Source organism: Cupressus sempervirens, chromosome 2 (assembly GCF_028749045.1).
Source record: "Cupressus sempervirens isolate cs-2001-9-10 chromosome 2, ASM2874904v1, whole genome shotgun sequence".
In the NCBI taxonomy this organism is placed as follows: domain Eukaryota; kingdom Viridiplantae; phylum Streptophyta; class Pinopsida; order Cupressales; family Cupressaceae; genus Cupressus; species Cupressus sempervirens.
Window position 1 is genome coordinate 280,557,648 of NC_143119.1, and position 27,841 is coordinate 280,585,488.

Here is a 27,841-nt window from a genome sequence, read left to right on the forward strand (position 1 = left end):
CATCACAACACCCATCATGTAATTATCCTTATCAACAACTTCAAGTAGGTTGTGGTCATCCCTCATTTCTTGCACAGTACTCATCTTGTCCTTCAGATCCATTATTTGATGGAATAGCCACTTGATTGACCTAAAGTTATCCAATAAAGTGTTCTTGGCATTGTTAAGAATATCCATGTTCTCCTCTTTACTATTATAACTAAGAATGAGAAAAAGGGGTCAATAAGTTCCTAGAGGTTCACTTTACCTGGGTCAACCTCACCAACCATGAGGTCAATTTTATCCCTAGTTATCCCCAACTTGACCATGTTCATATTCATGTCCTTCGAAGCCATTCTTCTGGCCTTAGTAGGGGAAATAAGGTCCTCCACCATGGTGTTAACCTAATTAGAATAAAAATTATCATCCCCATCATTTGATTAGTCCATAAGAGAATCATCCCCATATTGATCTTTAATGAGGTTTAGAGGGTAGTACAGGCCTTTGTTACCATCAGTATTCTCTTTCTCATTTTGTTCTTCTTCCATAAAGGGTTTTTACTAGTACCTTACTCTTTAATGTTAGTATTGATGTCATTACCCTCCTCATCATAGTCATCAGAGGATATAAAAAAAAATTTCTTAGACATAGAGTTTCTCAAATTCTTTCTAGCTTGACCAATCTTCTTATTCTTCTTATCAATCCCCTTCCCAAGATTCTTCATGTTGGACCCAACCTCCTCAATATTAGTCTCCATTCCATCATCAAACTCCATAGCCTTCTTAACCTACATTTTGGGTGGATAAATATTTTTCTTAGCAGAGGTCCTCCCATGAATCTTAGACATGGTAACCTTCCCCTTACCTTTATTTTTAGGATCTTCCTCATCCTCCTCCAAGTGCATGCCCTCATGATCTTTTGTATTAGAGAAATGCTAAGAATCCTGTTAAACCTCCTTAGCTTCATCCACTAGACCCTTCATCTTAAGAAACTTTCCAGGAGAGTGAGATTTAATGTACTCATATATGAGTAACATTAGATCATCATAGAGAGGGGGAACGGTGAAAAAAATCTGACTTGGCTCTTTAGGAAACTCCTTAATAGCTACATCCAAAAATTTCCAATCTCTATAGAATTTTCTACCCATAATTAGAATGTGAGTCACTTTGGAAATGAGTTCATCCATGATGGTGAAGTTTTGGTCACAAAATTTCAACATTCCTTCATTCCATTTCCTCAAGAAAAGCTAGGTAACTTGTAGATTCCCACCATGGAGTCTCTCCATGAAAGTAGTCAAACCACCTCTCTCTAGAATTTCCCAAACCTTCATCCTCCTCTATTTATCACAATTTCAAGGTTCCCTTCTCCTGTTCTTACCCCCATGGTCTTCCCCTTGCAATTACTAAATATAAAACTAGTCAAACATTATAATTTCAAGCATAAACTAAATGCAATGAGAAGCAATGGTTCTCATAAGCATTTTGAAAGCATGCAAACAAATGGAAATATAATTAAAAATGTCTCCCTTTTGCATCTAGCTACTTCTTAGAATCAACAATTGATCACTTCTAATTACTTCTATTTCGTTTAATAATTACTCCTTTACAAATTATGATATCATAATAAATGCATGAAATGACATTGTTAGGCAATTGCAACTTCCTTTCTATTGGCTTCTGATTTAATAAAGTCTAAATAACCAAGCATGCAATGCAATAATGCATGTATGGGTAGCTATCTCCAATAATGGACAAAATTCACCAAGAACCTAGGCCAACTGTAAGGCTAAACTCCTTCTTCACTTCAGGTTCTATAAAACCTAGGTGGGTGAACCTCTTAAGATCTTATTATGTGACCAGTGCAATGAGCATAATCAAGATCTAGAATAATAGATGAAACCCCTAAATATGTTATATTTAACCAAGATATCACAAGCATGAAATAGCTAATAGCATGACTCATGAAACTAGTAAGTTAAGTGAGGGTTAAACTTTGAATAACTTCAACATAAAAGAGAAATACAATTGATTAATGATGTTGAATATCAAAAAGACCTAGATATGAACAACAAAACCTAATGATCCTATCTTTGATCAGTGTCTTATTTATTGGGTAATTGCATGAGTTACAAGCATACATCTTTCAAAAATATCTAACATAACCCTTACATCAAGATCCTTGATCTATCTTTCACCTTGTGAATAGACATCTGCATCAAAATGAATCTCATACTTCGAACTATCCCATCATGAAATCTGAAAACCCTATGATAAACATCAAGCAATTAAATGTCTCTTTGTTCTATTAACAAGATACTTCAATCACATACATTCTTAAACAAAATGAAACCTAGTTTATGCTCTTTGTTCACAAACTAGAAAAGATTACAAATCCATGAATAGGAGACAAGATTTAGACTGAAATTAAAACCCCTTGCTATTTTTTATTCATTTTCCTTGAAAAAAAATACATGAAAGATGCACAAAAATACTTCATAATCACCTAACAAATCCAAACTATATGTATTAAAACTATTTTTGTTGTTCATACAAGAAGAAATGTTGGGTGTGTGGCTTTCATAGCCTAAGCAGAGCTCCTAGAGCTGAAAATTGAAAATCCACCAACAACCTTTACAAAAGAGAAGAAGAAAGAAAATATAGCAAGGAAGCAATTCTCGGATTTAATCAAAAGATGAGAAGTGTCTCCTCAGAATTCTTTCCCAAGAAGCTAAAAAAACCTCTCTCTACCTTCTCTCATCAACATCTAATAATATCCTTTTTGTTTTGTCTTTTCAAATGCAAAATATCTTAATAAAAGACAAAAAATTGATAATTGAACCCGAATATATGCCAATTGATCCATTTGAAGCCAAAACACAACAAAGACTCAAAATAACTTGATACAAGAGTCACTAAACATGTTTAAGGTGTTTCTCCAGTGAATTCTGCAACTAACAATTCAAAACACTTGATAAAACACACAAATCACTCTGAGAGAAAAAACCTCCTGAAGCATGTACTATTGACATCCTATGCAAAAACCAACTTCATAATCAGATAGCTCGTTTCCTCCCGATTCCAATAGTATATTGAAGTGCCTATTTTGAGCAAAAAGCATGCCTATGGTGGCCATTTGAAAATTGGGCTCCCATTCATGACTTTCATAGCACTTTATTATTGAAAAAATTTAACTTTTTCTATAGTTTCAAACTATAGAATAAATTAGACTTTATTTTTAAAAAAATGACCCTACACATGCTTTTCTGGGAAAAACATAAAAAAATTAATTTATGAATTTGATTTTTCCTTTGCTTTTCATCTAGGTCAAACTTGGTTTGACCATCCTCACCACATGTCAGTACTTGGATTTTTGCTTTTTCATCCAACCCCTCCAACTAGATGCCATGTAGCATCATCTCATTGGTCCTCTATTTCTCCATGTTACTATGCCATGTCACCATGCCACATCATCAATTGCTATGTTGCTATCCTAGTTAGCATTCTACTGCATCATCAGCAACATAATGACCTTGTGACATGTGTCACTCTCTGCCATGTCAACACCTTGGGAAGCTTGCCACATCTGAAGCCTCCACCACATGTCAATTTCTAACTCGTCCACCTCACTGCTAGCTCACTGCCACTTATCAATCTTTGATTGAGTCACCATGTTTCTATGTTAATGGTCATGCATCTTTGTCTTGGCAATATAGTGACAACCATCTGATGTGCCATGTGTCAAAATCCTGTTAACTCAGATGAAATTTTTGCATGCCACATTTCACATCTTTATTGGCCAGATTGCCACATCAACACCTCACTTTGGATGCCCATTTAAAAGTTCTCTTGGGCAACCCACCAGCTAGCATCCACCTGTGTGCTTCGTCATCATTGGGCCCCACATGCGAGCTTGGCGTTTACAAAAGCCCTTGTCTTTGAAGACAACTTACAATATGAGTGTTGTGATATTTAAAGACTTGACCACTTTACCACTTAATGAATGTGGGTCAAATGTTATTTATGGTTTTCCCCTCCTATCTGTCACCTATATTCTATCTTTGCAAATGCCCCTCACATTGTGCTTCATATTATCTGCTAAACTTATCCATGAATTCATATGAGAAAGAAAAGTGAGAAATGCATTTCAAAAATAGAATTCTTGGGCTCTCCAAAAAGCTCATGAGATTTCTATACTCTCGGGGCTCCATATTTTTGTTGCAGTTGAAGATGAAGATGGAAATCAATTTGTCTATGAAAGGGGAAAATCTATTTCAAATATATCTAGTAAGCTCAAACTCTATGACCATATTCTTCATAAATTCATGGACATAGAAAAAATTCAAATCAGTAACTTCTTCAAAGTAATTGGCAAAATCCAAACCCACTTCAACTTGATAAACTCATGGATGAAGAAAGCAAAGCAATCAATGTTGACATGGAAGGAATGACAAAAGTTCTGAAGAGTCCAAACTCAAGACCCTTTTATGAGAGAAAGTTGAACTCCATGAAATTGGTGCCCTCCCTCTTATAAATATGGATGCCTCTATTATTTCAACATCAAACTCTTGTATAACCTTGCTCTGGAACTGTGCCTTCTTTTTAACTTGTCGTGACATCTTCTTTCCTTGGTTTGCATCTTACAACATCCTCCTTTTTTTCTACTTGCTACTTGTCTTTTTCCTTGAAATTTTTTTGCAAAAACATTTGAAAAATCTCCTAATTTTTTACCCCCTGTGATCTTTCTTTGGCTTTCCAATGTGGACCTTCTTGCCTTGGTTGCTATGGCTCCCTCCACTTCTAGAATGTAGACCCCTTTTATTGCTGCTTACAAGCATATGATAAATATAACATCTATTCTTCTATTTTTTAAAGCTTTATCTTAGTGAGTCTAACTTCAATTTTAGGCCAATATTAATCTAGAAGGCCATCCCATTTGTTGTACAATTGGAAATTGTATAGCATGGTTTGAAATTAGAATCTACCTGTTGTGGGTATTTTATATGCTCAAGTCACCCAACATATCAGAATAGCAGAAAATGCATAGAGAGCCATGAATGCTGAATTGATAACCTACTTTTTCTTTACTATACTTCCATATAGAATAACTAGACCTGGCATGCTTTGCATACCCACCAATGTCACTGCTACCACTTGTCATGCATTGTCTCACTTGGTGGATTTTCTTTCCTTCATGGTTAGTGTCCTCCATCTTTCTTCATCCCCACTCAACAATGGCAAGTAGTGGTTTCTTTCCTTTACACAATTTTTTAATCATTTAAAACTTTTATGAAGTTCTAATAAGGTTGGAGTACCAATCTTATTAATGAATACCATGTTTTACTTTCTACCATAGATATAATTTTACACATTTTATCGCCCTCAAAAAAAATGACATTCCCCACTTAATCTTGATCCCCATGTGATTTCTTTATAAATCAATATCACTTTAAAAACTCAAGGCATTTTTAGGAACCCAAGACATTCCATCAATCTGAAGTAGTTAGTTGGAACCCACAATGGGTCCAACTAAACAAAAATCATTTTGAAACAATTGATCCATCAAATTGACCCATTTGGACATCTTAGACTGACAAGATTCAAATTCAATCATTGATTCATTATTTAAAACTCACTTTTAATCAATTTTGTAGATTGTGAATTTATGTCTGGAGGCCTGCTAGCTAGCCTTAAAAATTGATTCAATCAAGTAACTAGGCCATGAAAATCAGCATGAGTGTTCAATCATGAATGCTCTACCATGCTACAAATTATTAGCCCATGAATAATTCCCAATCAAAAGATTTTAATCTCTGAACATCCATACTTCAATTATCCTACAAGCAAGCAGTGTTAAAAAACATAAACTGGGCTTGGGTTTGGCATTATAAACTAGGTTATTGATCACTTGGGGTTCTGAAAACCAGGGTATAGGTTATTTTCCATTCAAAGGATAAGAATTGATAATTAAGGATTATGAAAAATAACAGGATGAATTTGGTGAATTTCTAAAAATAGGTACATGGAAATTTTTAACTAGGAAATGTGTCAAAAAGTAATTTTTTGGTAAACAAACAAACATAAGAAAGTATGTAGATGGATTCTTCATGACTTGAGAATTGGCATACTTCAAGGAATTCAAGAACACAACATGATGGTACAACCCATTTAGGCTTACCAATCATGAGATCAAAGTTATAACGTTTTGAATAGGGGTACAGATCAATCTAGATACCTTAGTCATAACAAAACAATGTAAATTGGGTTTTTAATCATGTTAGCAAACTAATAAAACAAATTCTTCATGATCTCAAAATTGGAACATATGAAGTTTTTGACCCTTGGAACACAATGCAAAAATAATTTCTTCATTTGGATCAACTAGGTCAAAGATATAATTGGTCGAACAAGGCTTTCCAAAATTGTGAACAACTACATATGCACAAAATAGTAAATGGCCAAATTTGACAGGTTCATAACCTAGTCAAACATATTCAAAATAGGCTAGAAATTGGAACACATGTTCTGTGATATGCATACTAAACATCTCCAATGTGGTGGGTCATGACACATTCCTGGGTAAAAGATATTCAAAGAAAAACTAGGCTATTGTATGCATTTTGACACTTGAGCAGAATTGCAAATTTTGACACTAGCTCAAAATAGGACTTCACTAAATTATTTGGGATGGAAAAATAACATTTTGGATCACATTCATATGTCAAATGAAATATTTTAAGCCACTCAAACACCATATATGCCTCAAACTGACAACTGACTACATATGCATAAAAAGCATCCATAGGGCATTGATTCTTCAGAATTTTCAATATGTGATTGAAAATTGACCATGTAATTTTCAGTCCCAACACTTTCCATGTCATCCTTTATTCACACCTCAGTGTGATGTTGTAAATAGCATCAACAACTATGTTTAATCCATGATATACATTGGTAACATAAACATTTTCCAAAGAATTATGGATATCAATAGTTTCCTTAATTATGTCATCAATAGTCCAAGATGGACTATTTTGGACCTTGAGACAATTTAAAATGTTCAAAGAATCACCCTCCTACCAAAGCTTAGAAATACATCTATCCTTAGCCAATTTTTTGTTTAATAGTTATCTACATGTAATTATAAATTTTGCAGTAAAAAAGTCACAATAATTATTTAATGTAGTTGTTTATTCAACTAGTTAAGTATAAATTTGAAGACATGAATGTATACACTGACTCTCTTATTGAAGAGTTGTTGGAGTTATGGAAGGGTGCCACTATGTATGATGTCTCTGGATCAATAAAAAAAAGACAATTTCAATTCCATGCAATGCTTGTATGGATGATACATGATGCCCTTAGGCTAACACATTTTTGTGGTATATCAAAGTGTTCAATTTGTGAATGATAATTATAATAAATAAAATTAACATATTTATTCCAACCATATCATTATCTTGTAGGTTTTTAAACAAAGGGAAATTTGCAGGTCCAACTTGACATTCAAAGATGAAGTCTTGTCATTCAAGAATTTAGGAAAGTAGGTGTTGATGGGTATAGGCATTTCCTCCATAGGAATCATAAGTATCAAAGTACTAAAAAAAAAAATTTTAATGGGAAAGAAGAGACTACATCAAAGTCATAGAGGATCATACCTCACCAACGAAACTTGGAATATAATATAATTAATGGTCAAGGTAATGTTATTCCACCTAATGGTTTATATATGGGATTTATATTTTTATATTGTTTTATTTTTACTAGTGATGTAATTGATGATAGTGAAGGTCATCAAGGCATCAACTCCTACCTTCCAAAGGGACTAAAAATTTATCCCAGCCAATTTTATAGGTTTCCTTACTACGAGAAACTACAAGTTGTGCATTTTTTTGATACTATGCATATTGGAAAGAATATAACAGAGGCATTATGGAAAATATTGGGTAGAAGGTGTGACAAAGAAAAAATTATCAAAATTTGTACTAACATTCGTGAATCCAATCATGTAATGAAAGATCGCATTCAATCAAATATCCATGGAGACTAGATCAATATAAGTGCCCTTAATTATTAACGAACTAGAAAAGTGATGATAAAAATGAATTCATATGAATAAATATGATTTTCCATAAGATTTTATATGGACATTAATAATCTCATATTAAAGAAAAGTGAATTTGGCCTAAGTTTGAAAATGCATGGTTGGCATACCTTCATCAAGATAATTTATTTTTTTATGTATTTACTAAATATTTGTAAGATGCATGTTATTTTCATTATATTATGTTAGAAACTATGAAATGATCAATTTATAATTGTTGTAGTATGTGGTGCATCTATCTCTTCTAGAACACTGACAATAATGTCAAGCAAGTCATATATGATCTTATAAGTAGTGATATTTGTTCAATTTTTTCTATACATATATTATATTTATGATTTTCTTTTCTTGTTATGTAAAATATTGTATATTATTTTGTAAAGTCTCATACCTATGTATTTTTTTCTTGAGTATTTCGTAATCAATTGTCATTTAAAGAAATCCATAAAGAAGATATAAAATATTGTAAGAGAAAATTTCCTCATCTAATGTGTATAATGAAAAAGTGTCTACCTTCAACTTTTTTTAATGCACAAGAACACTATCTCATACACCAAGGTGAGTAGATTGAAAGGTCAATGTGGATGATTGAGAGGAAATTGAAATATTTGAAGGCTTTTGTTTGACAAAGAGAATATCATGAGGGCTCTATGGTGGAGGGATATATGGTATGCCAGACTATGGTGTACATTATTGAATATCTTCCTAAGCTTGTAGGAAAGATCCATATAGATCACTTTTGAGATACAATCCCATTAACAAATTTGAAGGGGGGTACTAGATGGGGAAAGGTAGATTAAAGAAAGTGAAAGGTAATCATAAGATGTTATTATAGTTAATAAGTTTGTAATCTTCACAATAAGTTAGGTCTAAGTCATCTATTTTCTTTTTGTATAGTTGGTCAAGATTGGGATGCACTATATTTGTATATTGGAAACAATATTGATTAGATGATGGTATGGATTGAACAATATCGATAATAATGTAGGAGAATCTTGGGCTTGCTTGCAATCCTACATGATTAGAGGTATTTTTGCTAATTTTTGTGGACTCGATCACCAAACAATGGTGCTCAGTCACTAAAGGATCTAGTTGTAGCCGAGGTGCTCGATCATTTTTATATCTTAGAAGGTGTTGATTTCTTGAATTGTATGAGTTTCTCGACATTCACTATAATGCCCAGTATGTGTTCCTTGCTTGGCATGCACTAGGAGCTTGGAAATTCTTGTGAGTTGGCTAATTCTTGACTTGTTTCTTGAACACTCGGTGTGGTCCTGGGTCCAAGAAGTGTCAAGTTTTCTGTGAGCCAAATTTTGGCATTTAATTCATATGGTATCTAACTTTTGGTATTTTATTTTTGTTGTATCTAACTTGTGGCTAAACATATATTTAATTCAAGGTTTTTAAATTAATTTATAATGAACTAGGTCAACTTGTGGCTTAGTTGGATATAAATAGGGGGTCTTGTGCAGTATTTAAGTCATTATAGATTTGTCTATGAGAAGAGGATGTGAACTTTGAAGAGCAAGTAGTTGTGGCTTGGAAACTAGGAGATTTCTTGGTGGGCTTATGAGCACAAGTTAGGATTTCCTTGGGGTTTTTCTTCTAGAGTGTGGATCTAGACTAGTTGAGATTGGGATTTTAAGTTGGATCTCGTGGGATCTTGTAGAATTGTTATTGTAATTATTGTTTTATTTTTCCCTAACCTAGAAGGATTTACATCTGGGCATATTGCATGTAAATAGTTATATCTATGAATAAAGTATTATGAATTGGTATCAGATCTTGCATTTTTGTTTCTTTTTTTTTGTGTTTCTGTTGTATGGTTATTTATAGGGATTTTGTTTACCTCTAATAGGGGTACCCTAAGATTCTCATTGCATAAGGCGATATCAAAGAAAAGTTTTTCTTGAGTGTGTAGACATATCATCGAAGCTAAGGAAGTTTGCACCAATACATGAGTGAAGGCTAGAAGAGAATTTTGATCTAGTGGAGTTGATTGATCTTCTAAATTTGTGGATCTATTGCTTAGGGTTCACAAGAATGTTGGAAGATGCCTCCAAGAATATTAGACCCTAGGGTAATTGATGATCTTGGTGATGTTGTGGAAGAAAGGATCTTAGAGAAGATTAGAGCATAATTTAGATCTAAGATTACATTGATGAAGAGTGACATGATTGCTGAAATTATGAGTTCTTTAGTTAGTGTACCTAGTCATGTGGGTACTAAAAATGGTTATGAGAAAGTTTTTGAAAACATTTAAATTGTTGGATCTAGTTGTGAGGATAGAGCTAATCATGTAGAGAGACCTATTGTAACTAGGGTTGGTTAGTTTGCTAGACCAAGATCTAAATTGAAGCTGAAGCATAAGATAGAGGTTTCTAATTTCTTAGGTACTTTGACTCTTGAAGACCTAATTGATTGGATTTTTACTACTTTGAGCTTGAGGACATTGGAGATCCACTCAAAGTGAAGTTGCAATGTTGGAGCATCCTAGAGTATTTGGCTATCCTACATGATTAAGGGATTTAGTAGGATTGAGTGAACCTATTTGGGTCTTGGCTAACTAATTTTGATGTATTTAATAAGTATTTTAAGCCTATAAAGGTATTTGGCATTTAATTTCTATTAGAGGCATTTAATTTCAAGTATTTAACTTTAGGTTTACTTAGTTTTTAGCATTATGGGCCAACTTGTTTCCTAGATTGACATAAATAGGGGTTGTGATGAAGTATTTAGTTATTATTAATCTATCTTGGAGAAGAGAAGGTGGTAGAGGAATGAATTTTGAAGAGAGCTAGTAGCTAATGCTCAGGAAACAAGGAGATTTCTTAGTGAGCTTGTGAGTATTATTTGGATCTTCCTTGGAGGTTTCTACCAAAGTGTGGATTTGGACTAGCTAGGGTTTGGATTAGATCTTGAGGGATCTTGTGAAACTATTCCTTGCTTTGTATTTAGTTGTAACTAAGAAGGCCTTATAGCCTAGCACATTACATTTAATCAATTATATCTATGAATAAATTATTGTGACTTGGCTTCAAATCTTGCATTATTGTTTATCTTTCATTGTGTGGTTATTTGTTGGAGGCTAGGACATCTCCTTTGGGGATTCTTCTACCTTGCACTACATCAGGTGGTATCAGAGAAAAAGTTTTTCCTAAGTGTGTAGACCAAGTGTTGAAGTTGAGGTAGTTTGCACCAAGACTTGTGAAGGGGATTTATTAGTGTTTGTGAAAATCTTGGGAGATGCCTCCAAGAAGATTAGACCCTAGGGCAATTGATGATATTAGTGATACTATAGAAGAAAGGATCTAAGAGAAGGTTAAAGATGATTTTAGATCTAAAATAGAGGATGTTAAAGACAACTTTAGATCTAAGATGGTGTTGATGAAGACTGACATGATTGCTAAAATTGTTAGTGCTTTTGGTGGTGTGCCTTGACATGTGGGTCCTTAACAAAGCTATGAGGAAGCTATTGAAGACTTTGAAGTTGTTAAATTGAGTGGTAAGGCTAGAGTTGATCATGTGGAAAGACCTAAGGGAAATAGGGTTGGCCAATTTGCCAGACTTGGATCTCAATTGAAGTTGAAGCATAAGATGGAGGCTTCTAATTTCTCAAGTACTTTAAATCCCAGAGACCTGATTAATTAGATTGGTGAATTGGAAGACTAATTTGAGATTGATGATTGAGGATCCACTCAAAGTAATGTTAGGACAAACTAAGTTGAAGGAACATGCTAATCTTCAGTGGAAGGAACTATAAAGGGACAGAGAAGAGGAAGGTGAAATGAAGATCACTAGATGGAGATTAATGGTGACTAAGTTGAAGGCTAAGTTCATTCATGTTAATTATGAACTTGAGTTGTTTAAGAGGTTACAAAATCTAAAGTAGAATGATATGAATCTAAAAGATTACACTAAGGAGTTTTACAAGTTGACTATTTGGTTTAGGCATAGAGAATTATCAAAGGAGAAAGTAGCGCAGTACATTAATGGTTTCAGATTCAATATTCAAGATGAATTTGGTATGCTAAGTATTTCTTTGGTTGAGCATTCTTATTAGTATTCTTTGAGAGTAGAGAAGAAGCTAAAGAGGAAGGATCAAGGTAGTTCCCAATGGAAGGAGAAGCAAGACTACACAACAAAGGCTAAACTGAGTGTAGAAGATGAACCAAAACCTATTGATCAGAAGAGAAGCATAGGCAGAGGTGAGTTTAATGGTAATTGTTTCAAATTTCATGAAGAAGTACATAGTAGTTGTGGTTTAGAAACTAGGAGATTTTGGTGAGCTTGCAAGCACAAGTTGGTAGTTTATTGGGGTTTTTCTTCTAGAGTGTGGACCTAGACTAGCTGAGATTGGGATTGTAAGTTGGATCTTGTGAGATCTTGCAGAACTATTATTGTAATTTTTGTTGTATTTGGCCCTAATTTGGAAGGCCTTATAGTCTGGCATATTGCATATTAAAATTTATATCTATGAATAAAGTATTGTGATTTAATATATGATCTTGCATTGTTGTTTCGATGTTGGTGTGTTTCCATTGTGTGATTATTTTTAGGAATCCAATTTACCTCCAATAGGGGTACCCTCATATTATCATTGCATTAGATAATCTAGTCATACAATAAAATATGAAAGTGTATCTTTATTAGTTAAAGAAGTTCATCAAAATAAAGATTCCAATGTTACACAAAGGGAAATTTATTTTTCATATAGTTTCAGAGAAAATCAAGTAGGTATAAATTAATAAATCACTTGTATGTTTATCAAATCATGATGTAATAAATTTTTACATTGTAGGTCAAACACCATAAGGATATGTGCTACAATGGTTATAAATTTTTCATTAAAAAATTGGATGATACAAAGAAGACTTGTGATTCTAGGATAACTATAATCTTTGAGGTATTTAATATTTCAACTAAAAATGCATCCTCTAGAGTCTCAAAACTAATTATGGAATTTTGGATAATATAATTGAGTTTGATTTTGATTCCTTCAAATTAGTTCTCTTTTTAATTAAATGGTATAGGCTATAACTAAATTAAAATTATCTACATCAAATTTTTATTGAACATGATATAGATTTACAATGGTTAATACTTATTTGGACTAGTTGGTGATGAGCTCTTTGTTCTTCCAAGCCAATTTGAGAAGGTATTTTACTTAGATGTTTCACATAAAATAGTTTTGTCATTTTTTTTAGACAAGAGGAAGGTTGATAAAGTATAATGTGATAGAAGAAGAACATACCAAAGAAGAAGAACATAATGTAGATGATGATCACAATTGACAATTTGTCAATGATGATCTTGACAAAGATGTTCATGAAGAAGAAGAAGAAGATGATGATGTTGTTGTTATTGCTCCTGATGATAATGATGATGATGATGATGATGATGACAATGACAACGAAAATGACAATGATGATGATGATAATGATTTGGTTGAACAAGAATATAAATAACATGAATAAAATGGATAGGTATGCAATCAATCCTTAATCTATTTAATATTGATTTGGTGATAGATAAATTAGAAATATATTCAATAAACACTATGATTATTAAAGGTACATGATCCATCCTTACTCTAGTTAACATATTAGTGGTATGCATATTATTCATGTTGTATATACTATATAGTTTTTAGTATACATATGATGTAATTTTTAGCTAACATAAGCTAATTGGGTTACATATGCATGGACTTGAACACTTTTCATGAGCATCCCTAACATTCTCATGGATCAACATGTATAATTCAATACACTTTATAGAGATAGTTTATTTAATATATTTATTAATAGTATGATTAATGTCTAGTAATATATATCTCTGATTTACAAAATATCTCTCTTTACTAGCTATCCCTCTTATTTGATGGAATGTAGATACGAGAAAATAAGTATTTGTTAGATATGTTTTCCTCAAGTGAGGAAAATAAAGGAATAGAAGATGAAAGTGAGAAATGTAGTGGGTCTATAATAGGGAGATCAACTAGAGGTAAAAAGACTAGAAGGAAGTTCAATAAACACATGACATTTTTCCTTGCTCAAGAGGGGTCATGGTCTTATGATGATGAGACCAAAGGTGACATCAAGGTTCTCTTCAAGGACCTCCATCTATAGAAACAATGGGTACCCAAGGAACTTCCTCAAAAAAATAGTAATTTTTTTAATAACAAGAGGGTATATCATATAGCATGTCATCATTATTATGTATTTTTGGTCTATTATCCATAGATAACAAAAAGGTCTCTTACAAAAAAGTTTATGAATTGATGTAGTATGTTAGACCTTGTTATGATTACCAAAGTTGGATATAGATTGTTTAATATAAAAAAGTATATATAGGTATGCACTCTTAGAAAATTATATACAATAGAAAGATGATGATCAAAGTAATAGAGTGGCTATATACATTGATGGAAGGCCAAACCAAATAGAGAATATCATAGGTTTTATAAATAATACATGACCTAGGTTAACTATCAAGAAACCCAATTGCATATTTTAGGCATGTAAGGGAAAATGTGTATTTTTATGTGTGATAAAATCAATACTTGTAGGGGGTACTGATGGTGAAAACATTTTGGTCTTCAATGATAGCTAGTCTTAATAGGACCCCTTGGCTCTAATTATTTTTTTATTAATGATCAATAATTAGCATTATAATCAACATCATATAGAAACTCTAATTATAATTGGACAATTCATCTAGATCAGCCATGCAAACCATCTCAGGTATTTAAATAACATCTCCTCCATAGTATAACCACTTATTCCTAGTGCTTCATTTATACCTCTCATGTTTGCATATATCTCCATGTATTATTAGATATTCTCATTTATACAACATAAATAGGGGAAGATGGAGAGTAATTATGGGTCTATAAGACCAGTGTTATTATTAAAAGTATAGCAAATTAAGATGTCTTACTCTATATGAATCAAGTTTTTACAAATTATCATGAGAACACTTCTATAATATCTATCAAGTACTCATTAGTAGAACTAATTACTTCAACTATATGTTCTTTTATCCCCCCTCTAACATCTATAGCCTTTTATTATTTCCTTGACTTCTCCATCATGGAGTGACACTAGGCTCCATCTTGTATTGTTTCTCATTGGTGTCACATAGGTGGCATTAGTTGATGTCAGCATAAATCCAAGCATTTTTAGATCCTTCACTTGTAGATTTTCACTGTTTATACCTAATTTATCCACGTCTCTTTTAGCTTGAGCAATTTTTAAACCTTATTATGCAAATCAATATCTATGTATTTCATATATCAAAAGTGTGGACCATGGCATTTTGTGGCAATGTGAAACCTGAGAGATGGAGCCATCTATTATAACTAGTGGAAGACATGATGAGGATTGCGGTGATGCATGTATTAGGAGAAGGTATTTTCAAATATAATTTTTCATGCACAACTAATAGTGACATCATTCAGGCATTCATAGGCTATCTAGCCAGACCCAAAGCAAATAAATGGGCAATGATAAGACTTTGTCATAATATCTTTGATCTAGTTTTGTGCATAGTACTATAAGAAGCCATTATGAGTTTAGATGAGAAATTTAGAGTTCCTCTTCTAAAAAATTATATGGCTCATCCTCCTAGGAGTTTTGATTTGGCCATTGTAGCCAGACACCCTTCTCTGGTTATTCATGAGTATGTGGTCTTTGACCAAGAATGGTCAAAAATGGATGCTAGCATCTCTTTTCTTCTCAAGTGGAGAGGGATTGTAGAGGATCTAGGTAAGGCTTGGCTCAAAGCCTACCTCAACATCTTTAAATCTTATATCCATCAAGGTGTGGAGCTAGAGAATCTAGAAGCACTAGAATTCTACATTCCCAACATAGAAAAATCAAGTAGAGAAAAGAGCACCTTTGAATTCTCAACTAATTTCCAATCTGAGAATCCCAAGGACATCACAGAAATTATTATGGTTTTCTAGAAATAGAATTTTGACTCACATATGTGTTATGTGTGGATGACTATTTTTGAACATCTATTGTTAGTTTGAGGATTTCACCTATTTTGTTTCCTTTGTTCTGTTGTCGGCCCCTTGAGTTTTGTTTTTATCTTTGTTAGGTCTTTTTGTCTCTCCCTTTGTGCCTTGAAGATGATTCTTCTTATAGGTTGCCAAGTTGGTATGTCTTAGGCTATCTAAAAATGTATATTAATTTTCTTAATCTAAAATAGTATTATAGATAGTATTTTTTTTTTTTAGTCTATGAAAGGGATTAAGGATAATACTAGGTCTTCAGGTCATTGTTTGATATCCAATTTTGGAATCTTTCTTAGAAAAATATTAGTAAGTTTGTTTTTACTATATTGTACCTCAAGTTTCCCTAATCCAATTCTTGGTAAAGTCATGATGATATTAATATATATGAATATTATTTCTATATCAGTGGTGAGTTTAATTTTCCCTTTTGCTTCATGTAAATGGTGTATTATGATTGGATTGAATCTACTTAGAATGAAATTTATATTTGTTAATAACCCCAATTTCTATTTATAGCTGCGATAGAAGAAATGTTTGCTAAATATCAGACTAATCGTGATAAGAAAATTAAGAAGATTTGAATGATCCCAATCACCCAAAAAGGGCAATTAAGAAGTCATACAGAGCACTCCACAAATGCAATTCTAAAAAGAAAAAATCTTAATAGGATGATTATAAATGGTATTATTTAAATAAGTTAGAGTAGTAATCTCTTTTCATATAACAAAACTAATTAATTAAATTTCAGTAATTTTTAGATTAGTATATTTTTAAAAAAATTAGTAGAAATCAGAATAATTGGTGCATTGTCTAGTTTTGATTAAAAATGTTAGGATTAAGTATACATTAGAAGTACATATTCTATCAAAATTAAGACTGATTAGCCTCTAATTTGGTTTGACTTCTGTAGGGTAAAAGCACAAACTTGTGTCACCCTTTTACAAAGGAAAAGGTTAACAAAAGTATAATTGTTCACCATCAATAACATAAAACTGGTATTATTATTTAGAATTTGAAAATGAAGTAAACTAATGAAATATGTAGAAATATATGAAGTTTAGGATTATAATTTTTAATAATTATTTGGAATAAGAAATTATATGTTTTCCTATTTCTTAATAACTTTTTAGTTGTTGAAAAATGTTGGAAAACAGGGGCCTAGTTACCACTACAAAACTACATGGAAATAAACTTATTTCCCTTTGATCTCATATTATGTTATAGATAACATATGTAGCTAGAAGAATCAAAAATAAAAATTGGCTTTAGACCTATATTTTCTCTTTTATAATGATTCAAACTTCAACTTATTGAAATCGATAGTTTTCACCTCCCACCACATTTTTCAAAATAATTCTATTCCAACCAAAAGAAAACTTATAGATTCTAAAAGAGAACTCTCTCCTCTAGAACATCATATAATTTTTAATTTTTATTGATTTTATTTTATTTTTCTCAAAATCGACATCTTCTTGAGTTTTAGAATGTGTACTTGTAGAATTTTTTAATTACAAAATGCTATATCTACTTAAAACACTATTAACTCTATATGTGAATATTCTTGACTTTGAGTTCTATAAAATGGTGTTTATATGTTATTAAGAAAACATTAAAAAAAATAGTAAGAGTTGTTGAAATGTAAAATTTCTATAATAATTATATTTATTGAGTAATTGGCTACTAACTAGTATAAAACATGCATTTAATAGACATTTCCAATTGGAAAAGTGTGATACCATATATAACTTAGCTAGAATAAATTTATCAAGATCATATGTTTGAAAAAAATTGAGTTTAGATAGAACTCAAATTTAGTCATTCTGATAAGTCATCCTAAAAGGTGACACAACTTTGTACTTTTACCCTGTATTCTTGTCCCATATGGTTTGCCAAAGCATTTTAGTTTCTTGTTAGGATTTCAAATTTTCAAATGTCTTTAACTAACAGCACTCATGTTTGCTTTAAGTTGTATAACTGATTACAAATATAGTAAGATATTGTTGACATTTAGTCAAGCTTGTTATTAGTGACAACACTTATTTAGATTATGTATGGCTACTAAGCTCATTGAATAGTCTATAGTATTTTCCATGTATTTTAGCAGCCACCAAGCATTACAGTGATTACCAAGTGAATACGGTTGGTGTGAAGTGTAATAGTTCAAATCTAGCAAAATCAAGCAGTGTGAAGTCTAGGAGTTCAATCCAAGCATTTTAGTGGTTACCAAGCTTTGTAGTTTCTATCGAGCTAGTAGGTCATGTAAAGAAAAGTTAGTGTTAACTGAGCTATGTGATGATTAGTGTTTACCAAGTGTAGTCATGGTAAACAAGTAATTTAGTTTATACCAAGTTACATAGTATCCACCAAGTCACTGGTGCAGACTGAGTTTGAGACTACTCTGAGATGACTAGTATGGATTGAGCTTCTACTTCTACTAAATGCATGTTGATGTCGAGTAGTGACAATGGATGCTAAGTATGAGAACTTCACCAAGTCAATTTTTAGAACTTGAGTATCTACATATGGGCCAACTTTTTAATATTGGTGTTAACTTGTATATTGGCTGACTTTGTAATTATGTAAATTGGATTGATATATATGTAATTTATTGTATCATATCCAAGTGTGGAAGAGTATGAATATGGAAAGTAATGTGAAATAGAAGCATATGAATGTAAATCAATAGTAGACAAAGTGTATTGTAAGGCCATATCAGCAAAGGAGGAGCAGTGTCATATCTACCACATAAAGGTGATTAGTACTTCAAGGAATCTCTATCATCAATTTAGCTATAAGTCAAAGATTTATTTTTTCATCCTAACAAGTGAACCAATCTAAATCTTTTAATAGGGTAGACATAATAGTCTTTTCTTAAATCTCTTAACAGAGTGCATGCTTCATTGTGTGTTTGTAAAACCTCTAACAAGGTGGACCTAGTAGTCTTAATTGCTCCTAATAGGGTAGATCATCAGAAGTAATCATTGTAAGCCTTAACCGGACAACTTTATGCTACAGTATTTAAGCTTTGTGGCTATCATTCCCATCCTAGCTTTACTTTCTATTTGGAAGGTTTCTGGGTCACCAAAATTATTTTGATCAAGTGTTATGAATGTTTTATGTTTTCAGTTTCTCATGCATGCAGTTAGATCTGATTTGATGAACTAAATGGTAATTGAATTATTGCAATTAAGATCTAAATTTTGTAAAGTTTTTGAGGTTATTGATTCACCCCTCCCCTCTTAGTAACCTAGATAGTCTTGAATATTTCCAACAATTGGTATCAAAGCTTTGTGGTTCTTAGGATAAAGTTTGACAGCTTGAGAAAAGATCAAGGATAATGGAGGTATTCAAACTTAACAAAGCCATTGATAATGAAAAGCTCTATCTAGAGATGGCCATTGCACAACTCAAGAAGGATAAGGAGAAACTTTCCCAATCCCTAAAAAGAAGGAAGGAACTTGCAAATCAAATGAATGATCATCAGTACATTAAAGAAAAGGTTGAAGATTTTTTCCCTTCAAGAAGTTTAGATGAAGCAAATGATGCTATCAAAGAACTCTTAGAGAAGAATTGTTCCCTATAATAAGAACTAATAAAGCTCAAAAGAGAACAAGAAATTTAGTCAGTAAGGCTATGTGAAATCTTGGAATAAAGGAACAAGATGAAAGAAGAAATGGATGGAAGAAACAATGAGATCTAGAACCAATCCCTTTAGCATGCAAACCTTATGGATCAAATCTCCAATGCAAATGAAAAAATCATGAGCCAAAGACAGATCAATGAAAGATTAAGAAATGATCTAAATTTGGAAAGACAAATCAATGAAAGAATAATAAGTGAGTTGAGATCTGAAAAAGAAAATCAGTGAAAATTTGAAAAATGACCTAAATACTAAAAAGAAAATCAATGAAAAAATGATGAAATCCCAAGCAGACATGAATCAATTGAATTAGTTGAATGAGTAGAATCTCTATAGACAAAAGGGTAAAGCAAGAATTGGATACAAAGAACAAGGTGAATCCTCAAAACAAGATGCTCAAAGGAATCAAGGACCTACTTGCAATCATTGTGGTAATATAGGTCATACATCAAACAAATGTTGGAGTAATGGTAAAGAAAAATCTAATGGTAAATGCTACAATTGCAATCAGCATGGTCACAAGGCTAATGAATGCAAAGAGAAACCAAAATTTGAAGGCAAGTGTCACAAATGCAAGAAACAAGGTCACAAGCAATCAAACTGTAGAACCAAGTCATTTAATCCAGCAAAGCAAATTGTGAAAGCAACATCTAGTTAGAACTATAACACTTGGTGCAGATGTCATTACTGTGGAGAATATTGACACATTGGCATGAACTGTGTTAAATATCACACAAGAAATAGAGATGCCACTATAAGATGTTTCACTTGTACAAAACTTGGTCATCTAGCCAAGAATTGCATGAATATAGGTAGAATTGAAGATGAAAAGAAAGCAAAAGTAGATAACATTTGAAAGTAGATGAGGCAACAATTTATTCCTAAATCTACTAAGGAAGTTAGTTCAAGAAATGATGGTCATGTTACTCAAGAAGTGGATGACTCCACCATCTCCAACTAAGTTCTTAAGGAAAAATTGGAACTATGTTATCAAGATCACATTTCAAATAGTTTCAAATTGAAAGGAAGCAAAGATCCAAATTAGTATTTAAGATACAAAAGGATCATCAAGTGAGATGTATCAATTATCAAAAATTTGACCTCCCTACCGAGTAAGGTTGGGCCATTGACTCTACTGAGCAACGTCAGGAGTAACAACTCGCGCATGGTTGCCAAGTTATGAAGCCTTTACTAAGTGATCCAAGAAGATAGTGGATGATAGCCTGTTGCGCATAATGATGTCATCACAACTACCTTTGTACCAAGAATTAATGGCAAAGTTTTAACAAAAAGTAGGAAATTGAATTCATTCTCACTAAGAATTCTAAGTGTTATTGTGATCAAGCGAATTACAGAGCAATCAATTGACTTTGAGCAAAATCTGTAGCATCAAGCAATAGAAGCAAGGCAAGGAAATGGTCATAAATGTTGGTTTGAGTAGTAGAATGGAAAGCACCTTATTTCAAACTTGTGGCTATGGTTGTTGGAATCCTCAATCCAAATGGAGCACAATCATAGATTCCTCCTAAGGTACTACTCATTAACAATACCCAAACTCATTTTAGGTGTGCAATTTAGGAAATCAAAATCCTAGAGATGGATGATGCCCTAGGAGAATTATGTGTTAATGGTGTTCTTAAACCTAAACATAAGAATTTGAAAGCCAAGGGTTTAACCCAGATTCTCCACCTGCCTCAAAGTTTCCAAATCAAACGGATCAAATACATCCTAAGCCGAGTTCACAATGGTCAGTTATGGCTTGAGCAACTAGTTTTGATCACTAAGATAATGATTCATCACATCACTAGCCTTCTCATGCTCTCCAAGGCCAAAATCACTAAAACACTAGGTTGGGTGGAGTTAGAAAAGAAAACCCTAGCCGAGTGGGACGGGAGAGGCATGAAAACCAGTAGTGTAACAGATGCAAAACTAAAATTTGGCATACATGTGATAGCTCACAAGATTTATATTTCTAGCCATCTAAATAGCATGTCATGTGAAGCAGTAGGCTTGGCATTCAAGGTTGTGGAGGTCCTATATTTGACATTTCTTTATCAAGATCAGGCAAAAAGACAAAGTTTGGAGATGAATGAGATACTGCATTGGTAGCATAATTTTTATATTGTACTCATCTCAAGCTAGGGAAGCCTTTCAGAGTATTAAGGTCAAATCAGTAGTATGGAGAAAGGATGTGCTAGTGTTATACCAAATTAATGAGTATATTGTAGAAATGGGAGAGAATTTTGTTAGTATAATGGATAATTATTTTGATGTCTTCAAGGAGAAAGTGAATAGTAGATTCAAGATACCCATGAAATTGGTAGAAGACTAAAAAGATGATGTTTTCTTCATGGTAGACTATGACAAAGTCTACATCTAGGAAGTGAAACCCAGAGTTGTATGGGTAAAACCTCTTCCATATGAGGTGAATATAAATGTAACCAAAGACATTATTGAAGCCCTGGTTAATGAACCTATTGATCCAAAGGCACCACACTTTGGAACATATGATGAGTCCAAGGCAAGAGTAGAGCTTGAAATCAAGCTTCCATAGTGGTTAACAAATGAAAGAGGTGAATAGAAAAACTCAAAGAAAGCACACTTTTTATGTTGATAGAAGATAAAGGAGAAGATGTTGAAGAAGTAGAGGATGAAGAGGAGTCAGAAAAGGAAGAAGAGCCAATGAAGAAGAAAGCCAAGGTGATCATCGCCAAAAGATCAAGGAAGAAAGGCAATGAAGTTGTTTTTAGCAAACCCCCTCCCACCTTCCAAGAAAATGTGAAACAATTAGAAGAAGGTGCAAGCATAACCAACTGCAAATAATTGAAGTATGAAACCAAATTAGAGGCTACGAAGAAATAGGTTGAATAATTGGTGCTAAAGATGGGAAAATGGAAGTATTCCCCTAATCAAATAGCCACCCAGATCTCTAATGAATTATTAGAGAAATTAAAGCCAAGACGGGACTCTACTATGAAAATAGTAAAAGATATCTATGCACAAACCATGAGGTAGTTGCTACCTAGCATGATAAATGTTGAGGTAAAAGAGTTCATAAAGAAGAATGAAGATAAGATGACTATTAGATTCAATACTTGTTTAATTTTGATAAAAGATATAGAGCATGTGGTTAAGAATGCCATAAATATGTGGAAAATTTTGTATCACTTGCATAAAAAAAGTGACTTCCCAGTAGAAGTCAAGGATGATGAAAGTGATGATGAGGAAGAAGAAACATACACTAAGCTAACACATTTTGACAATGAAGAAGTTGAAGAAGATAAAGTGTAAGAAGCAACCGAGGAAGAAAAAGAAGATAATGAGGAGACTAATCCTATGAAGATAGTAGCTACAGTCATTGCCTCACTTCATCACTCTCCAAGCAAGCCAGTAGCCATGTCAATTTTGGAGACAACTTTAGCAAGTTTGTAACCACAATAGATACATCAAATGTTCAATCATTATTCACTTCCTCATAGCTCAATGCATCACTTATAGAAGTGTCTACCACTTCATCTACCAAGTTACAACCTCCCCCTTCTTTAGCTCCCTAGTCAGCATCATCAACAATGGATACAGTATGTTCTACAATTTTGCATTCTTCTATAGTAAGTACTTCTGTTTTGAGTTCTACAATTTTGGATTCTATAGTTTTGGATACTTCTATAAATACTTCAGTTTTGGATTTAGTAAGCACTCTAGTTAGTATTCTATTAGTTCATACTATATCAATTTTCATAGCTAGTTCTATTATCTCTACAATTATTTCTATTCTAGATTCTAAGACATTATGTGCAAGGACAGTTGAACCTATGGCTCAATCGAGTACAAGATTTTTGAGTAGAGATAGGGAGATAAAGGAGGATATAGACATAGATGAGGAGATTAAAATTCCCAAATGGGATTTTGAGAATATCACTATGGATCAAATGCATATAGTTGGTCAACTCCTCCAAAATAAGGCAAAGCAAAAGAAATTGAGAGAGGAGAGAGACAGAGAATACAAAATTATTGATGATTCCAAGAACATTTTGACTGAGGCCATAGGTGTTGAAGTTGATACTTCTCAACACATTTTGCTTCAATTAGAATAGGCATTCCAGAGGTTTAATGAGGACTCTAGTGGTCAAGACAAATTCATTGAGAAAGTAGAAAATAAATTTGATAATAAAGTGCTTGAACACATTGCTCAGCAAATAGCTATCTAGCAAGTAGAGCTTTCATCAATTTTGACTAATCTTGAAACCTCTTGCATAAATGTAACATCACTTTTTGGGAAGTTATGTAATGTTACTAAGTTCACAAAGGAGATAAAGAGAAAACTGATAAAGATTGATGAAGATTTGAAGGCTAGTGCACAGCAGTTGCAACTTAAATCTACTTCAAGCTTTGCACATCATATGAAAATCATATTCTTGTTAGATATGCAATAGAGTCGTCGAGAGAAGAAGCAAGGATCCAATCTACACTAATAGATATTTAGAATATGATCCTTCCCATTATGGATACTATGTAGAAGCATATTGTTTATTCAAAAATATTGATCCATTACAACAACTTCTCCATAGAAGATCACATGATAGAACTATCTACAGAAGTGCAAGTTGCTATACATATGTGCAAAGTTTTGCAAGAGAGCTTTGATAAGACTCTAGCACTCATACTTAAGGTACATTCTAATTTTCTTTCCTATATTGGTGTCTCCATATAAATAAGTTTTGAATAAATCTTTGGCATTATTGTCAAAAAGGGGGAGAGACACTTAGCATAGTATATAGGGGGGAGACACTTATTATACTATATGGGAGAGACACTAGTCATGCTATGTATATTGTATGGGGGAGAATCATGCAAAGGAGAAAAGTGTGTATAGTAAAGAATTTGTAGATATAATATATTGTATATACTTACAAAGACAAATTTTGAAAAATCTCAAAAACAATATACCATATTGAGCTAGTACCACACTATGATGTATATAAGCTTTGGCTGATAAGTGTTTTTGTTAGTAATGCCAAAGGGGGAGATTTTTGACATTTAGTCAAGTTTTTTATTAGTGACAACACTTATTTAGATTTTGTATGGCTACTGAGCTCATTGAATGATCTATAGTGTTTTCCATGTATTTCAGTAGCCACCAAGCATTGCATTTCCTACTAAGCATTTCAGTGATTACCAAGTGAGTTCAATTAGTGCAAAGTGCAATAGTTCAAACTAAGTAGAATCAGGCAGTGTGAAGTCCAATAGTTCAACTCAAGCATTTTAGTGGTTACCAAGCTTTGCAGTTTCTATTGAGCTAGCAGTTCATGTAAAGAAAAGTTAGTGTTAACTGAGCTATGTGATGATTAGTGTTTACTGAGTGCAGTCATGGTAAATGAGTAATTCAATTTATACCAAGTTACACAATATCTACCGAGTAACCAATACAGACTGAGTTTGAGACTACTCTAAGATGATTAGTATGGACCAAGATTCTACTTCTACTAAATACATGATGATGTCAAGTAGTGACAATGGATGTCGAGTATCAGAACTTCACCAAGTCAGTCTTCAGAACTTGAGTATCTACATATGGGCTGACTTTGTAATATTGGTGTTAACTTGTATATTGGCCGATTTTGTAATTATGTAAATTGGATTGAAATATATGTAATGTATTGTATCATATCCAAGTGTAGAAGAGTATGAATATGGAAAGTAATGTTAAATAGAAGCATGTGAATGTGAATAAGTAGCAAATAGAGTGTATTATAAGGCCATATCAACAAAAGAGCAGCAGTTTCATATCTATCACATAAAGGTGATCAGTACTTGAAGGAATCTCTATCAACAATTTAGTTGTAAGTTAGTGATCTACTATTTCATCCTAATAGGTGAACTAGTTCAAATCCTTTAACAGGGTAGACATAACAGTCTTTTCTTAAATCTCTTAACAAAGTGCATACTTCATTGTGTGTTTGTAAAACCTCTATCAAGGTGGACCTAATAGTCCTAATTGCTCCTAATTGGGAAGATCATTAGAAGTGATCATTGTAAGCCTTAACTGGCCAACTTTATGCTATAGTATTGAAGTTTTGTGGCTATCATCCCCACCCTAGTTTTACTTTCTATTTGGAAGGTTTCTAGGTCATCAAAATTATTCTGTTCAAGTGTTATGAATGTTTTATGTTTTCAGTTTCTCATGCATGCAGTTAGATCTAATTTAATGAACTAAATGGTAATTGAACTATTGCAATTAAGATCTGAATTTGGTAAATTTTTTGAGGTTATTGATTCACCCCTCCCCTCTTAATAACCTAGCTAGTCTTGAATATTTCCAGTAGCTATATGTGTCTCAAGCTAAATAGCTAACAAAGGGTACCTGCTAAGAGTATAAAGTTTTAGCTGAACCGGTCTTCTTGGATATAGGTTTCTGGTTGATTGGTATAAGCAAAGTTCACATAATTCAGAAAAGGATTCTAGTCCTCTTCCTTGTAATTATCATAAAATTTTTTGGTGTAAATATGTATTTACTATTTACACTTACTTAAGTTTACTTAGGTTAATGCATTATTTTATTATTTTATTTTGTGAGACACTTAGGAGCTTGCACGCCTTTACACAACTCTATCTCAACACATGGTGTCTACAACATTGGAGTTTGCATCATTCACTATGTTGTCATGTTGACAACATAGTTATTCGCACTCCCTTTTTAGCACATGTTGTCTACAACACTAATCTGTGTGTTACACCTTTGTAGGCTTATCCTCTCATCATTGCACTTACTTCCATACTTAATGGAGGATAACCCATATCTAGTGGACACGTGCCTCATTGTATGACTTATTGTGTGGTATATTTTGAGACATTCTAGATGTATCTCAGAGGCCTTTATATACAAGAACTCCTAGTGTACTCTTTCTATGGCATATTGAATGAATATATCGTCATTCTGATCATACTCTCTCTTTCTAGTCTATAGTTGTGCTTGTGTTTGAGTTCATAGTTCCTGCGTGAATTTTTCCCTAAAGAAAATTCTTACATGGTATTAGAGGCCTTTATATAAAGGCATTCTAGATGTATCTCAGAGGCCTTTATATATAGGCACTCCTAGTGTACTCTTGCTATGGCATATTGAATGAATATATTGTCATTCTGATCATACTCTCTTTTTTTGGTCTACAGTTGTGCTTGTTTTTGAGTTCTTAGTTCTTGGGTGAATTTTTCCCTAAGGAAAATTATTACAAAACTCTAGAATATAACTAGGGTTGGCCTCTTTTTATAATGCAATAATAAAGGACTATGGTCCCAGGCAAGCCTAGAGGTTTTCTTCTCCATTATTTCCTACCAATTCCCATTTGAATGGAGAAACTTTGATGTTCTATTAGTAACTTTAATATAATCAAGGCTTCATCCATTTAGTGATATAAAAAAAATCAATGCTTGCAGGGGAAAAGTTTCTCATCAATTACAATTTGAATTATATAGAGACCAAAAAAACTACAATCATGGGGGTGGTACATACTATGCACCATTCAAACCAACCTCCAAAAAATGACTCCAACACAAAATTTTATTATTAATTTTATTTTCTAACATTTTTATATTTAATTTTTTTCACAAAGCAACATGGAGTAGCCACAAAACATAGACATAGGAGATTTTCATAGCTTTTCTTCCTAGTAGGTAAACCTTATTGTAGTTATAACTGTACAAATTAGAAGAAAAATATTATTTTATTATGTTCTTTTATTGAGTGTTTTGGAGTAATTTTGATAATGTTAATAATATTATTTTCATGGACATATGCTTGGAGAAAAGTAAACTCACATGCAGTCGACCTTGAGGACACCTTTGACTAGGGTCCTCTATTCTTTGATGTTGATATTATATAATCTAATGAAATGGTTGGCATGATCAATAGGTGTATCCAAAAATTTACAATTCAAGTTCTTTGAATGTCAAAAATAGACCCTCAAACTCCTGAGATATAAGAAAGGGCAAAAAAATTGATGCACTAAGGAGATGCCTTAAAAGTAAGTAGTAATGAAATCTTCATTCCTGCAAAAATTTCAATAATGGTTTGTTTTTTATAATTTTTTATGTCAATAACTAAA